At 34.4% G+C, this 18,598-nt stretch overlaps 1 pseudogene; it reads left to right on the top strand.

Annotated features, from left to right (window-relative positions):
* Positions 1-256: 256 nt before the first annotated feature.
* Positions 257-10,462, top strand: LOC125837992 (stearoyl-[acyl-carrier-protein] 9-desaturase 6, chloroplastic-like; annotated as a pseudogene).
* Positions 10,463-18,598: the final 8,136 nt, after the last annotated feature.

Genomic DNA, 18,598 nt, shown 5'->3' with positions numbered 1-18,598 from the left:
AAGTCCCAATACTTTGCGTCCCGATTTCGAATATATTCCTCAACGTCTTGATAACGTGTAAAGCTCCCTCCCCAAATTAAATTGCAAACAATCATGGAAACTATAGAGTAGCTATACTTTTTTTTCTATGTGTCATTTATGAATTAGGGCAATCAGTTAAAGAATCAACAAATTATATATCCATCTATATAAATAATAAGATTTCCTTGTAAACAATATTGGTCACTCTTTAGTATTAAACTTTGTATTAGTCATGATGCAGACTACAAGTTTCTCCCAATTCAACGTTCCATCGATGGTAGGGCGTCACCTCCCCCTACAACCACTATACTCCGTCACAAAACCACCTCATCACGGAGGTTATCTCCGGTCCTCGCCACCAGGTTACTCACTCAATGCCACCAGAAAAATTGGAAATCTTCAAGTCATTAGAATCTTGGGTTTCCGAAAACGTCCTCCCCTTCCGCAAGCCCGTAGAGAAATGTTGGCAGCCCAGGGCTTCCAGATGAGTACTTTGTTATGCTTGTGGGTAATATGCTAACTGAAGATGCTTTGCCTACCTATTAGACCTTGTTTAATAAGTTAGATGGAGTACGCGATGAGATTGGATGCAGTCCATGTCCATGGGCAATTTGGAGCCGGGCATGGTCAGCTGAGGAGAATTCTTCATCCTCCTCTATCAAAATGATCAAAAAGGAAGGCGAGCTTGCTTCTTATTCTCGTGTTTGATATCTTCACGGACTTATCTTTATCTTTCAGGGAGAGTGGACATGTTGATGGTTGACAAGACGCTACAATACTTGATTGGCGCTGGAATGGTAAGGCTTATTCTGAAATTTTTTGTATATTCATCTTTCTTTTTATTTTTCCAATATATATTTTTGAACGATCCAATTGAAACAACATTATGTAATCAACTGCTGCATGCAATTTCTTATAATTGTCATGTATTTTTGAAAATTCTTTGCATATGTTAGGACATCGGACTAGAGAACAATCCGTATTTGGGCTTTGTATACACATCATTTCAAGAGCGAGCCACGTGGTCGTCACATGGAAATATGGCTAGGCTAGCTACAGAAGGTGGAGACCCCATGCTAGCACGCACTATAAAAGGAACCCCAATTACCAACAAAATAATTTGTTGGTAAATTGATCAAATTGGTTGGCAAATTGAGTTACCAACCAAATGCCAACTTATATTAATCTATTGCTAAAAGGCTCGTCGGTAAATATTACCAACCGATTTTAATTTGTTGGTAAACTTACCAACCGAGTTACCAACCAAAAATCGGTTGGTAAACACCCAAAGATGTTACAATATTTTGAAACATGACCCTGAAATTTCCGTTGGTAAATTCACCAACTAATTTTTGGTTAGTATATCGTTAGTACCTTTACTAACGAATTGAAAAGGAGTTAGTAAATTTTTTTCTTCATTATTCGATTCCGTTGGTAATTATAGTAAATTTTAAATACTTTTATTTTTTTTGGTTTCCCATCCGGTGTCCGGTACCCCACACCGGAGCCCGACTAAATTCGGATTCACGCCGGGAAGTCCCACATTGGGGAATAAAGCGCTCCCTAACAAAGGCGACTCCGTACCCGAGGGGAATCAAACCTGAGACCTCTAGGTTAAGGATGATGCAGTAGTTACCACTCCACCACAACCCTTGTTGATAATAAATTTTAAATACGTTAGTATGATTATTTGTTTTTCTAATAAATTTACTAATTGATTGTTAGTTTGTTGGTAATATATCATTCAAGGCGACTCAGTATCCAGGGGAATCGAACTTGAGACCTCTTGGTTAAGGATGTAGGAGTACTTACCACTCCACCACAACCCTTGTTGGTAATAAATTTTAAATATGTTACTATGTTAGTATGATTATTTGGTTTTCTAATAAATTTACTAATTAATTGTTAGTTTGTTGGTAATATATCATTCAAGTTCAATTAATGTTAGGTTAGTAATTGATTGACAATATGTTCAAAATATTATTAACTGAATGATTATCCAATAGTAAAATATTTATTAATTTATTGCATTTAAAAATTTGAAATGAGTTGATCGACCGGTTACCGCTGATGCAGGCCGATTGGGATCCCAGAGCACGAATATAAATCCAAAAATATTAATATCAATTTTATAAATCATATTTGAATGAAACAATGCAAAATCTATGATAACAAGTTAAATTAATCTCAATATGACACATCATTATATCAAAAATTTTAATTTGAGCACGTTTATCAAAAATATTGACCAAATCTAAATTTTGGCCAAAATTTAAAAGTTAAAATGCCTAACAACACAAACTGAAAATGGAAGCCTCAAAACCTGAACCAACCATCCTATTAGATATAAAAATGACCTTCCAAAGCTAATCGCGCTGACGGAATTCTCATCAGAGCACGTTAAAAAAAAAAGTTAAGCAAAGTCAAATTTTGGCCAAAAGTTAAAAGTTAAAACGCCTAACGGTACAAACTGAATATGAAAACCTCAAAATCCAAACCAACCATCCTATAAGACGAAAAATGACCTTCCAGAGCTAACCGCGCTGACGAAATTCAAATTTGAGCATGTTTCCCAAAAAAATTGACCTAATTCAAATTTTTGCCAAAAATTAAAAGTTAAAACGCTTAATGACACAAACTGAAAATAAAAGTCTCAAAACCCGAACCAACCATCCTATGAGACCAAAATTGAACTTATATGGCTAACCGTGGTGACAAAATTTCAATTCGAGCACGATTACCAAAAATATTGACTAAAGTGAAATTTTGGCAAAACTTAAAAGTTAAAAATGCCTAACGGCACAAACTAAAAATGGAAGCCTCAAAACCCGAACCCTCTATCTTATTACATCAAAATGACCTTTTGCATCTAGCTGCACTGACGAAATTCTCATCTGAGCATGTTTATCAAATAAATTGACCGAAGTTAAATTTTGGCCAAAATTTATAAGTTAAAACACTTAATTGCACACACTAAAATTGAAAGCCTCAAAACCCGAACCAACCATCCTATTAGATAAAAAATGACCTTTGAAGTTAATTATGCTGACGGAATTCTCATTTGAGCACGTTCACAAAAATATTGACCAAAGTCAAATTTTGGCCAAAACATAAGATTTAAAACACCTAACGACACAAACAGAAAACGGAAGCCTCAAATCTTGAACCAACCTTCCTGTTAGATAAAAAATGACCTTTCGAAGCTAATGACACTGACAAAGTTCTAATCTAAGCACGTTTACCAAAAATATCAACCAAAGTCATGTTTTGGCTAAAATTTAAAAGTTAAAACGCCTAACGACACAAACTGAATAAGAAAGCCTCAACACTAGACGCTGATTTACCAAAAAGTTTAACTTCAATTGATAAACAACTATTCAAATATAAGTTAGTAATTAATAATTTACCAATAAATTTTATCACAATTGGTAATAGTTACTATTCAACTAAACATTCATATGTAATATTACCAACTAATAATTAATATGTTGGTAAATTTTACCAATGGATTAATGATCGGTTGGTATATTACCAACAATTTTAATGATGTTAGTAATTTACTAACTACAATCTTTATTCGTCGGCAAAATTTTCAACTAATTGGATATTGGTTGGCAAGTTTACCAACAAATTACATTTCGTTACTAATTTATCAACACATTTATATTTGGTTGGTAAATTTAGTAACACAATGTTGCCGTTGGTAAATGTTTGGTTAGTAATTCATTGTTAATATGTTAATAAATTATATAAATAATTTTTTGTCATATTTACCAACCGATATATACTTCGTTGGTAGTATTACCAACAAAAGGTGTGCGTTAGTAATATTTCAGTTGGTAATCCATTGATAAAATGTTGCTAAATTTGGTGCCATTTTTTCCCACCGTATTTACCAACTAAAATACTTAGTTAGTAAGATTTTGGTTGGTAATCTGTTAGATTTTCGTTGTTAAGTTTTAAAATATAATTCAGTTAGAAACATGTTGGTAATTTGTTAGTAGATTACTAACCAACTTAAGTTGTTAGTAAAATCTGTTGGCAATTTAGGGGTTTTTTGTAGTAACGTATGTGTGGAACCATTGCTGCGGATGAGAAGCGGCACGAACAATCAGTGGTGTAGCCAGGATTTTCGCCAAGGGTGTTCATACTTTAGGACAATTAAAAAAATAAACCTTGCTAGTCAGATTATAAAGATTGGCTTCAAAATAGTCATACCTCAATATCAAATTAACCAACTATCCAAAATGAAAATTCTTAAAACTGAAACTTACAAAATATCAATGAATAAACTAAGGAAGATGAAGTAGGACAAATATATTGACGGATAGTTTCATATACACCAAAATATGTAAATTGTAAAGTGGTAACTACAATTGCACTCAACGACACTTCATCTCTTGAAATGTTTTCATAATACATTCATTAGAAACATCTTTAAATACTTTTTTCTCTACATAAGGCACTATGCAACCATCTAAGAATTCATCATCCATTCGATTTCGCAAGTCATTCTTGATAATCTTCATTGCCGAAAAAGCTCTTTCAATTGTAGCAGTGGCAACAGGTAGAAGCAAATTAAAGCAAACTTGTAACACCCCTAAATACTAACCAAGAGTCGCATGTCGATTTACCGTTGCTTAATTACTAGAATATGTTTTAGTCTCATTTTGGGAACTTGAAGTGTTGTGAAAATTGCCAACTTGCTTAGCATAAATTCTTATCGTAATTTAAGGATTTGTGATGGGGTGTTTAGGTAATATCCTAATTAAAATTTTGTTTAACTTTAAAAGAAAGGTAAGGGATATACATATAGATATATATGTATGCTTTTTGGGCAGCCAACATTTTGTTGGGCAGCCCCTTTTGGTGACTTTTGTTTAGGTGATAAGTATCACCTTTGGAAGATATATTTTTCCAACCCCTATAATTAATTTCGTTTTTCCTCAAGTCTAAAAACATTAGAACCTTAGCTTAACAGATTGTTCTTCAAAATCACAAGAGAAAACTTGGCCCTTTTGGTTGGAATTCAAGAACACACACTTCTTGTTGGTAAGTGTCGAAATCTGTTGCTGAACTGGGCAGTGTTTAGTCTTATATGCATAACTCTCGTTCTAGAGCTTAGTTTACAGTGAGTAAATATGATTTGGAAAGCTAATTGATAGACCTACAACTCTTATGTTTATGTCAAACTCTGATTCAGCTGTTATAGACTCGAAATATGGGACGCAACATAGGACAAGTTCTGTCCAGATTTTAGAATTTCAAATTCTGTATGAACAGCTGTTAGTGTTTTGACTATATCTTGTTGTACAAAATACCTTTTGCGGTGATTCTTGTTTGTTTGCAACCCTAAGAGATGTATATACATATTTCATGAAGGGTATAAAGTCTAGTTTTGCTGTTTTCCGTTTCAAATCTAAGTTGCGACATGAGGTACTAGGCTGGCCAGAATCACTGTTTTGGAGCATTGTTGTGTTTGTGCAGGCTAATTTTACTTGTGATGATAATCCCGTTTTACATCAATATTATTGAGCTGCTAGGGATTAAATAAGTTGTTTAATTGTATTTTAAAGGTTGTATATACTCGTGAACAAGTTGAGGACCTTGATACGTTGGTTGGACTGTTTCTTTGCTAAGGCACCGAGGTTTGTGTATAAACTTGTACTTGCACTCTTTTAACCTCTAGTATATTTGAAATTGGATCTTGGTACCTTGGCTACCTCTTGTCACTTTGCATTGTGTGGATTGGTATCCTTTGAGAAGTTAAAGATGCTTGTGTACCTCGCCCACTTGTACGGATTGTTTGATCACTTGGCACTCTTGTTGGGACCTCGTCCTTCTTGTGGCTGTGACTTTGTCACTCTTGGCATGCCTCTTGATTCGGATCATTTGCCATCTTGACTCTGGATTTTTAGTTCGTCTTAAGTATGGATGTTGTCCATTTTAAGTACGAATTAGAAAACCATTTTTAATATGGTTCTTGGTTCTCTTGATTATTGGGCTTTGACCCTTCTTGATATAGGGCGTCGACCCTTCTTGATACTTGGTTGTGCTTGGTGTGAAGACATGATGTACATATTGGGCGAACCTTGTTGTTGAATCTCTTGGAAAATGATGCTATGAACGTTCTTGACATTTGGATCTTTAAATATCGAACTTGATACTCTTTATATATTGTTTACTTGATTTATTAATTATGTTCAATTATGTTGCTTATGACTTGAGAAGGTTTATTTTGTGAATCGGATGGCTCCAAAACTATAGTTTTGCACCACTAAGCTATATGCTTAGCGATAGTTGTTTCTATCGTAGGGAATGAGCGAGTGGATGCGTGAAGTTGGCCATTGGAGAGGGAGATTTTGAGAGCCTTAAGGAAGATCACATTTGCATTTAGGCATCTATATTTTGTATAAACCTTGGGACTTGTACATGATCTTTTTGTTGTATATTTACTGATCGTGTCACCATGGGTTGTAAATTAAGTATGGCTATGTGTTTTGTTCTTTTGGGGCGTGAAAGCCCAAGTCTTGTAATATATTAAATTTACCACTAATTTTGAATGATGGTATGAAGCATGAATCACCTAGTTGAGTGCTCGAAAGTTAGATATATATATATATTTTTTAATGTGAGGACAATATATATATATATGCATAAAAATCTCATAATTTATTGGCTGGTTTTGAATATTTGTGTGAAGCATGAACGGGCTGATTTCGATACTTCGAAATGGGTAATATTCATATTATTTCATCCTTAAGTGTGAAGATAATATATGCATGAAAAGCTCATCGGTTATTTGCTTAAATTATTTTTGGGAGGGTTTTTCCGTCATAAGTTAAAACTCCGTGCCATATCAATTTTGACATCACATAAATGTTTAAATGTACAAGATGCACATCCTTATCTAATTTTTCCCTTTATGAACCTAATCCCTCTATTAAACTACAATCAGTATGGCCATAGTAAAACTCTTTTAATTGTCGCAAGTATTTCAGTAGTTTTCTTGCTTAGGTGGTAGTATCCTTTCGAAAGGGTCGTTACAAAACTTCACTAAAAGAAATATGAGAGAATAGGTTAAATGCTTCTTTGTCTCAACCAACTTTCTTGAAAGTTCTCCAAGTCCACTTAAATTGGAGAACCTTTCATCAATATCATGAACATCAATAATGTAATTAACAAGTTGATTCTCAAGAGCTCTCATGTTGGACCCATCAAAATCACCAGGACATAATTCAGCCATTCTCATTATCTTCTTTATGTCAAAACTAGAAAATGAATCAATTGGATTCAAGCAAGATACTCCATTAAGCAAATCACTTGTCACCTTATTGAAACGATCATTAAGTTCTTGTAGTTGCCAATCAATGATTTTATAAAACACATCCACACGATAATGATGCAAAGTAGTACAAATAACTACTTTACGTCGTGATCTCCTAGAATTAGCATATGGATCATCAAAATTGGGTAATGAAATGCCATGCTTGATACAAAATGCTTCTACCTTTTCTTTAAGTGAATCCCATCCAATATTTTTTTTAAAGAGAGGATCCCATTCATTATCTCTTAAAGCTTGCAACCTTCTCTTTGCTACCTTTTCAAGAATCATGGCATTTGCAATGTCTTGCTCCTTTTTCTGTAATGAAACATTAAGATCATTTGTGATTCCTAAAACATCTGCCATCAAATGCAACAAGAAAATAGTCTCAAACGTTTGACAACTTCTGAGAAATCCCGATGCGCTTGCTCTTTCTTCCAAAGTACTTGCATTTTCAACAAGAGTATCAAGTACATCAACAATAGAGTCAAAGCTACTAATAAAGTTTCCAAATGACTTGTAGTGAGATCCCCAACGAGTATCACCGGCTTTAACAAGACCAAGTTCTTGATTCAACCCTCTACCCGTTTCTAGTTCACCCATATCCAATGCCATTTGGAGATGCTTTTTTTGAGATTCTCGAAAATTATCCACACATTTAAAAGAAGCTCCCAACACATTCAAAATATTTGAAATTAATAATACAAGTTCACCTACTTGAACACACTTTTTAGAAATCGCAACAAGAGTCAATTGAAGTTGATGGGCAAAACAATGAACAGAATGAGCCGATCTACTTTCCTGTCTAATCAACGTGTTAAGACCACCTAGCTCACCTTGCATATTACTTGCCCCATCGTAACATTGCCCACGTACATTAGATAAAGTCAAAGAATGGTGAGCAAGTACATCTACAATTGCTTTCTTTAGAGATAAAGCACTAGTATCTTTAATGTGAACAAGTCCAATAAATGCCTCCATCACAAACCCCATTTTGTCAACATATCTTAGACAAATAGCCATTTGCTCTTTGTGTGACAAATCTCTAGATTTATCAACCAATAAAGCAAAGTAGTCACTATTTATATCCTCTATTATTGCCTTAACTGTTTCAATCTTACACGCAGTCACAATATCTTTTTGGATGTCATAAGAAGTTATTTTATTATTTTTTGGAGCTTTTTCTAACACAAAAGGTTTAATTGCATCACATTTAGCAGCTAACCAAGAAAGAACTTCAAGAAAATTACCCTTGTTCAATGACGATTCACTCTCGTATGACCACGAAATGTAAAACCTTGATCCAAGAGAAGTCTTACCACATCGATTGAAGTGTTTAACCAAATCCGATATTCATGCTTACTTTTATCATCCAACTTGTAAAATGCAGCTTGAATGAATTGTTGTTCTCGCTTGAGATCTTCACACTTTCTTTTGGGTTGATTATGAACGCTATTTGGTGGACCAATATGTGTAGCAAAGCTATCTTTTCTATGCCAATTTGTAAATCCCTTAGTCGAAAATACATTACCACCACCTTGATTAATGTTTTCTCCTTGAAACAAATAACAAGGTAAACAATAAGCAGCATCCGCACTAATACTGTATTCCAACCAATCACGACACTCATCAAACCACGTTTAAACAAAACGACGTGGTGTTCCAAAAAAATTAGTTTGAGTAAACTAATGAATTTGAGGTTGACAAGGACCTTTAATGATATATGCCCTCCTTATCTCATCACGAAGGTTTGGATGATAATTCAAAATTGGAGTTCTTTCAACCGGATCAACCTTTAAATCATTTACATCAAATTCTTGTCTTTGGGAAGAGTGAGATGATATTTCTATTTGGTTGACATTTTCATCTCGGCGTAGTTGATTTTGATTTTGACGCGCCAAACTTGTTTTGGGTACTCTAAAAAAATATTTCTCCAAACTCATTGAACACCAAACTGAAATAGTAGTCAAGTTCAAGTATATCAAACTTATTAAAAATCATCCACAATACACCAAATAGTTGATCGATACTCAAATAAATAAAGTAGCTTTTAACATAAAAATTAAGATATTCAAGTCTTTCAACACATGATTAGAAAAAACTAAACTAAAGGAAAAAAAGAATTAAGAAATACCTTTTCACACTTCAATGGCAGTTGAGGAAGAAATATACAATGATTAAAGCTTCCAATTTCTTAAAATTTGCAAATATGTATGAAAGTTGAGAAGAGAGAAAGGTAAAGAGTAAAGTTATAAAGGGTTTTTGGGAGAAGAAGAAGTCAAAAAACTAAAAGGAAAAGACAACTATGAATCTATTTTTTTTTAAATTAAGAAAAGTAAAAAATAGACCTTTTATTTCCTTAACTTATAAAAGGTAACTTTTGTACTTTTTCTTAAGAGAAAAACGGAACAAATATTAAATAAATGAAATGTTCAAGCCTGGGATCGAACCCAGACTGAGTTTTGCCTTTTCTAAGAGAACAAATGGAATAATGAAATTTTTTTAAAAAAACACCAACACTTGGGCTCGAACCCATAACGCTGAGGCATCTTTGCACAACCTTAACCGCTGGGCTGTCAACCTTTATTGTGTCAAGGTTGTTCAACAGTTAGTATATATCCAAAAAACTCGATATTTAGTATATATACCCGTAAAAATTTTCTGACGAAGGTTGTTCATCTGACCACCCTCGCCATGTCATAGCTCCGCCCCTGCGAACAGTATGCCTACACAAGAATTATTGAGAAGCTTCTAGAAGTGGACCCAAATGCGACTATGCTAGCTATTGCAGACATGGTGAAGAAGAAGATCATAATGCCGATGCATTTCATGTATGATGGGCAAGATCCAAATATATTTGAGAACTTTTCTACCATTATTGAAAGGCAAGGAGTTTACACATCTCGTCACTGTGCTGAAATATTAGAATTTCTTATAACACGATAGGAATTGGAAAAACTTGAAGGCTTGATTGACAAGGCAAGGCGTGCACATGATTATGTGTGTGGACTTCCACCTAGGGTTAGGAAGTTGGAAAGTAGAGCCAAGAAAATAGAACCACGTCAAGTGAAGTTTAGTTGGATCTTTAACAAACAAGTGACTGCTTATATGAATTGATTTGTTAGGCGAACCCAAGATTTGAAGACTTTGAATGCACCAATATTATCTTAATTTAAGCATTAGTGAAGCTTTCAAATTAAGGTCAAGGTGGGTTTGTTCTATTGAATGATCATGGTTTTGAATCTCTTATCTATCAATTTAATGTTATAAATAAGCCCCCTTTAAATTCAAAATTTATAATAAAAATAGTAAAATGTAGTTCTTGGGCTCAAACCTAGGTCACAAGAGCGGATGCACTGGCCTTTACCAACAGTACCAAGTGTTATCCTATGCTTTCCATGGGGGCACTGTTACTTAAATTTAGTTTATGTCAGTTTCTTAAGATAAATATACATATTTATACATATTTTTTCTAAAATTAACAGGTGCACATGCATCCCACCTATACAAGTGGGTCTACCTCTGGTCATAAAGATGTAAAACAAAAGCTTAATTATCCTTTCACTGATAATCTTTTTTCGCTAAGCTGGTAAAATAAACTTATCTTGAGACATATATACTTCTTATTAAATCCACATAGGGTTACCATTAAATATACTTCTTGTTTGAATAATCTTGTCATAAAAAATTAAAAGCACATATATATTTGGGAGAAACTACGTACTTTTGTCAGTTGTTGCTTAAAAGATGGAAATTAAAACAATTTTTGCAACCACTCAAATCACTCACTTTCACCTATAATCACTACAAGAAAATTGAAACTAGCTACAAAGTAAAACTAGTACGTCGTTGTAGCTAATCAATTAACTATGGCGAGCAGAACATATATGCTTGCAAATGAAGAGGCAGAGACACTACGTTTTAATCATCTAATACATTTTTCATTTTTGTTATGGATACAGTTTTTTTTAATATATATATATATATATATATATATATATATATAACAGACAAACTAGCTAGGAACTGTTTTTTTCTGGAACGGTTTTGAATTTTACTACTCCCTCCATCCCATTTTATGTGCGGTAGTTTGGGTTGACACATAATTTAAAAAGAAAGGAAGACTTAAAACTTGTGGTTCAAAATGAATGATAGAAATTTGTGTGGCTGTAAATCATTTCATTAAGAATAAAATAGACATGATTTCATAGTTAAATTATTACTTATTATAGAAATGTGCCATTCTTTTTTAGACTGACTAAAAAGAAAAGTAAGTCACATAAATTTGGATTATATAGGTTCGTCCTTCGCATGAACACTAAAATGTGAAAGGCTTGGTTCATTTTGTTTTAATTAACTCGTGAGTTTATTCTGAATTTTACAATCTTGATTATGGATCATTAGATACGCATCAATCCGATCTATTGTATGAATATAAATGGAACTATTTATCTCTCAGATGGATCGGGAAACTAATGTGGAACTAAGGGATTAAGAGTTTAATTCCTAGGTTGCAAGAGGTTATAATCTGAAAATTTTTCTCAGTGATTTAGTGAAGTTATTGAAGAAATACTATGTGAGAAAACATGATTTTTTCTTCCTTGAACAAGGAAGTTTCCATAAATATTATGTGTCTTGATGTTTTGTAGTCTTTTTACTTATGTTCTTACACCGTTCTCAGTTAAGGACCTGATCCATTGAGTCGTGGTGGATTCTCACAAGCCATCAAGAGAAAATGATATTTGTATTGTTGATTTCTCAGATGGTCACTCAATTTATATGTATTATATAGAAAGTCATTTTCTTTATTGAGAAAATGAAAATCAAGAAAAAATGTGACTTTATGAGATAATAACAATTAATAGAATGATTATCTGAAAAATTAACTCTTCAAATTCTAATAGATGTGCTTGATCAATCACTACAATAAAAATAACTTTTAGCGGCAATAAATAGACACGTTAATAAAGGGTGCTAAAGTCTTTACCGACATTATAAGTTAAGTGTCATTAGATTCAATGTCGCTAAAGGCTTTAGGGACATATATAAAGAGTACTAATTGTAACGACATGTTCCCGTCATTATAGAAAAGCCAACGGGAAAAAATTTGGGGTCGAAAAACTTTTTCGTAGTATTTGGATTTTTCCAACCTTGTCCAGATTTAGACAAAATCAGAGTCCTTGAGGTGTAGGGAAATCTGATAACAATCCGGTGAAGTAATTATATTGTTGATTACATGATTAGTTAGATAACTCGTTGAAGAATCGGTACGACTTTACGAAATTGAATTCGGGTGAGTAGAACTCCCAGAATCGATCTTGGCGTAAATGATATTTTCTGAGCATCGTTGGTTAGAGGTGTGTTGTGAAATGAGAATCTTGGATTTCTTGAAATAATTCTTTGTCTCGTGTAACCCGCTTTGGCGCTGGGTTTTGCAGCTCTGGCGGGGTCGCTATAGCGAGGTGATGACCACTGTGGATGGTTCGACGCGAATTAAAGGCGTTAATAAACCCTTAAACGACCTCATTATGCACTTTTCGACTTTTAGAGCTAAGGAACGAACCCCAGGCGACTCTTACTCATTTTTCACCATTCTTGAGGCTAAATGTAAGCTTTTCACTCCCCGAATCCATTTTTCAATCCGTAGAAGGTAATATAATGGGTAAATATTGATGGGGGAGGGTTTTGTTATAGATTCTATGGTGGAAACAACCCTAAATTGGATAATTGGGATAATGGGTTGATCTAGGGTTCATAAAATTGTTAGTAATTCAGGTAATTAGTGATTTCTTATTGATTCCCGTATTATATTGATTGTTTGTGAACCAAAAACAAACGGAACGAATACGAAAGGGAATGATCAAGTTTCTTAGGGTTTCAAGCTTGTTTCGAGGTAGTACGTGATGGTTGTGATACTATGATTGTGTGATGTATGTTTGTTCTTGCTTCATTATGATACTTGTATACGTATGAATATTGCAATGTTGATCACACTTGTTGTAAATGAGATAGATGAATGATGATTGCCATGAAATCATGACTTAAATGTATGATCTTGATGATATATTTGTGATTGTGATTGTGGTGTGTTGAATGGATCGGTTGCCACGTTCCGGCATAACTAACTTGGATTAGTTGCCACGTTTTGGCATAACTATGGGATCGGTTGCCACATTTCGGCATAATTATGGGATTGGATACCATGTTCCGATATGCTAACTGTTTAGGTTTGGGTTCCATGAGAGGACCAATGATTTGATATAAATGTGAAGTTGTTCGTTGTTCGAAAATGTTGATAATATTGTATGTGTTGATATATATGCATGTGATTATAATGTTGTCTTGACTTGCTTATGTTACACTAGTGGGATAGCCGCGTGATCCTACCAGTGCAATGAGAGGCTTTATAAACTGGGTATTGCTCATCAGTATGGGGCTGCGTTTGTGTCTTTCCAACTTCAAGGTGAGGCTAAGCAGTAGTGGAGAGCTTATATGGAATGCAAATCTTCTACTTTACCTCCACTTACTTGGATCCAATTTCATGCTCTGTTTCTAGAGAAATATGTGCCTAGGACTTTGAGGGATCGCAAGAAAGATGAGTTTATGGCTTTGGAGCAAGGTTGTATGACTGTGGTTGCTTATGAGGCCAAGTTTCCATGCTTTGTCTAGATATGCTACTCAATTGGTGACTACTGAGGAAGAGAGAATCCGGTTATTTATCAGGGGATTAAAATTTTGAGTTGCAAGTATTATCTATTCATATAACTTCTGTAGGGAGAAGCTTTAATGAAGCGACAAACTATGTTAAGAAAATGGAGGGGGTGAGGCGAGACGGTCAAGCTAAGGCATGGGCTAAAAGGGCCAAGAACTCGGGAAACTTTCAAGGTTCTTATTCCAAGGGGTTCGGAAGGCCAACGCTTGCAGCCAAGCCAATTCAGTCCGCTATGCCCGCCTCTACAGGTAGTTACTCGGAAACTCCATCTCATAATTTTCAGGATAGCTAGGGAGTCGCGCCTTCGACGAGTGACAGGCCATCTTTTGATCGTACTTGTTACAACTGTGGAGAACCTAAGTATATGATGAGAGGTTGTCCCCACCCACATGTGTTAGATTCCGCGCAGCAGCAATCTAGAGCAGTAGTACCCACGGAAAATGGTAATAATGGTAGAGGGCGTCAACAAAGTGGGCGAGGAAGTAATCAGTGAGGCTGAAGAGGTTAAGGAAATGGTAATGGTAACAGAGGTAGGGGTAACGCTCAACCAGGCAGGGAAACGACTCGTCATAACAATAGGGCTCATTGTTATGCTTTTCCGGGCAAGAATGAGGTGGAGGCGTCTGATGCGGTGATCACATGTACTATTCTTGTTTGTGAACTGATGGCTAATGTGTTGTTTGATCCGGGTTCTACTTATTCGTATGTATTCGTGAGATTTACCTCAGATTTTGATATGATTTGTGATATTCTTAATGCCCCTATTCGTGTTTTTACCCCAGTTGGAGAGTTAGTTATAGTTACCCATGTCTATCATGCTTGTCCTATTTTGTTTGTGAAATTTCAGACTTGGGCTGATTTAATTATTTTGGATGTGATTGGCTTTGACATAATCTTAGGCAAGACTTGGTTGTCCCCTTATTATGATGTGCTTAATTGTAATACTAAGTCTGTAACTTTAGAAATTCCGAGAAGGGAAAAATAAGAGTGGGAAAGGGTGTACAAGCCTAAGCGAACTAAGATCATATCCTCCATTCAGGCGAAGAAATTGATAGGGCAGAGATGTTTGGCTTATTTGGCTCATATTAGGGATGTTGAGATTGAAGCTCCATCCATTGGGTCTATTCTTGTGGTGTTAGAATTTATAGAAGTATTTCCTAATGATTTATCTGGTATGCCTCCGGATAGAGATATAGATTCTTGCATTGATTTAGAGCCTGGTATGTGTCCCATTTCTATCCCTACTTATCGCATGACTCTGACAGAATTAAGAGAGTTTAAGGCTCAAATCCAAGAGCTTCTTGATAAGGGGTTTATTCGTCCTAGTGCTTCCCATAGGGTGCTCCAGTTTTGTTTGTTAAGAAAAAGGATGGTAGTATGAGAATTGTTTTATTTTTTTAAAAATAGACTGGTTTAGAGTCGCTACTTAATTTTAAAAGTAAAATTAAGAAAACTGTTTTTTTTCAAAAGATTGAAACATAAATCTAATGAAAATATTAAAAGGGGGTTCGGGGTTCATATTAGCATTTCAGAAAGGGTTTGAAAGCACTCAAAATGCGCGCTAACACACGATTATTCAGTAATTAACTATTTGACTAAAAATTTAAAATAAAAGCATGCTTTATTTGAAGAGATAACAACTTAAGACTTGAAATTATTTTTAAAGGGAAAAGGGGATAGTATAAGGATATTACTTAAATAAAATATTTTCAAAGTAATTTAAGTAGTGAAATAAGTATAATTATTTAATCTTTAGAAAATCTAGAAACGACTATCTTTTTGGGTAAATCGAATTAGGAAAACCTTAAAATTAACTAGCAAATAAACAATTAAACAAATACGAAATAGATAAAAAAGAGAGAGAGAGAGTCTGAGGCCCAAGACCAGATTTCTGTTCGCCTGGATCAGTACTTGAGCTTAATTTCATTTTGGGCCTTTGACCCATTTTGTACCTATCCTAGACTAACAAAATAATAGCCAAAATAAATGGGCCTTCTGGCCTAATAGTTACAAAATACAATTGCTGAAATTTTAGGAGGGCTTTTGGCCCTCTTTTTGCTGTATCACAATATATACAACATGTATACAACTCTTGATCTCACTCCGAACACTTGCATTTCAGCTCTCGAGGACCTGTTCTTCGACTTTTCAGCCTTATCTGCTTCATTTCCACCTACTGCCTGACTCGATGGAAGATAAATTTGGTCCCCATGGCCCATTAGGAGATGCGAGGAGAGGAGATAGAGTTCATGAGAATTTCGGGTAGATTTCATGATAAGGAAAAAAAGAAAACAAAAACAAAATAAAATTAATGATCAAAATTGGAAGGACTTATTAATAACTAAAAATGTAAAATGACTAAAATATATTCTTCGGGGTGAAACCAAATCAAGATTTCAAGACACATGTGACGTTAACAAACAAACCCATACTTGGCATTATATAAATTGCATTTTGACATGAAATTTTGAGGTAACATTTGAAGCAGTCAACTAGAGATTTGAAAATATTTTTACAAAGAGCAAACTCAGAGCCGTTAAACGTTTGATAAGGGACATATAAACATTCTTTAATCAAGATAAGAAAGAAAACTTGTCAAGGACAAATGCTTTGGTCCCATTTAATGACTATCATTGTTTGAAACACATAAGAGAAAAACATAACAGTAACATCCCAACATTAATGCCTTCATAAGACTTGAACTTTCAGGACAAAACACCTATTAGCACTAATTGGAAAGAAAACAAAACCAAGGAAATAAGACACTAGTGACTAAAATACATATTGGACTACTAGCAGTAAATATAAACAAATGCATTCATTTTGAAAAGTAAAAGAAGTACCCAAATCGAGTATCCATCTACTCTAATAACACGAAGACTAAACCTTTAGAGAGATTAGAAATCCATGACTCAAAAATAAACAATTGAAATGATACGATCTCACAAGGTAACACTACTAAATTTTAACAAGAAAGTAACTTTTTAAGCACTTACTAAGGGTATTGTAAACGAATGAAATCTTAATATACCATTTTCATGAAACAGAGCAGAATTTTTGAAGCAGCACATTAAGAAGATTTAAACAAAAAAAAGGGATAAAATATGACTCTTTTCGGATAAGCTTACACACACAAAATGAACCAAACATCCTCATGAATATGGAATGACATATATACGACAAATGAAATAGAGAACAATCATGTATGACGATAATACAGTGAAATTGCCAACTACATATTAGAAAACACACCAACGACTGAAAACTCAAATCATGATGAAAATGAGATAACTACTATTTCAAACACATTTCATATAGCATAAGACGAGCTCAAACTTAACTAAAACGAATGCACAACTACTTCATCAAATGGATTGCTAACCAAAGTAAAGTAAGGGGAGAGAGAAAATTACCTTTTTCGAGGCAGCGAACTGGATGAAATGCGCTAATCACAAAGACGATTCCACCAGAGAAATGAGACTCCGAGAAACAGCAAAAGTATCGAGTTAAAAAAAGAAACCGAAAGTTGAGTACTCTATATCTCACTTGTCAGCTTTCGAGTCTATTTTTACCTAACAAATCTGTATATTTCTATGTATCATTTCCTTTATATCGACTCAAAATTGCCAACCCCTAGAACGAGGAAGAATGGGTCTTTTTATCAATGAAAAATAGGGTCAAAAATGGGGGGAAATCGGGAGGGATTTGGAATGAATTTTTGAAATTCAAAATTTGAATCCCTTGAGGATAAGGTTGAAGCTGCTGGAATAATACGAACTTTGTACAATTCCTCAATGGAATTTTAAGGAAGAGCGTTTGATTTGGTGCAAGGACGAAATCAAAAGAAGATTGCGACATCTGGAAAATTCTCATACGGAGAGGATAAAGGAGAGAGGGAGACAGATGCGGGTCGGGTTTGCTTTTTTTGGATTGCTGGAGGTTCTGGGTTTCAATTTTTGCTGGAGAAAGAAGAAGAAAACGAACAGGGGGCTTGGTCGGTATGCTGTGCGTATAGTTGCTGTTGATGTATTGTATGGAAAAAGAAGTGGACTGGGCTGCTGAAAATTTTAATTGGTTGGGTCTTTTATAAAATGTACTAATTTTTTGTAAGAAATATAAAACACATATATTATTTAAACATTATAAGAGTGACAAAACTATTTAAAATAACTTGCAGATTATTTTATTCTTTTAAAATTCTCTAAAACTAATTATTTTAAATTGTTTGAAATTGAAGAAGCTCGATAATTAATTTATATGCGGAGGTCCAGAATTGGGTGTCAACAAGAATGTGTGTAGATTATTGGTAATTAAATAGAGTCAATATTCGAAATAAGTAGCCCTTGAATAAATGATCTTTTTGACCAATTGCAAGGTTTATCAATTGAAAATTAGGCTTGAAGATGTGCCTAAGACAGCGTTTAGGACTCGCTATGGGCACTATGAATTTCTAGTTATGTCGTTTGATTTGACCAATGCGCCTACAGTTTTCATGAGTTTGATGAATGGGGTATTCAAACTGTTCCTTGATTAATTTGTTA

This window comes from Solanum verrucosum, unplaced genomic scaffold (genome assembly GCF_900185275.1).
Source record: "Solanum verrucosum unplaced genomic scaffold, falcon-dt-bn FXZP01000079.1, whole genome shotgun sequence".
NCBI lineage: Eukaryota > Viridiplantae > Streptophyta > Magnoliopsida > Solanales > Solanaceae > Solanum > Solanum verrucosum.
The sequence above is the reverse complement of the archived record's forward strand: the minus strand, read 5'-3'. Positions and strand labels throughout refer to the sequence as shown.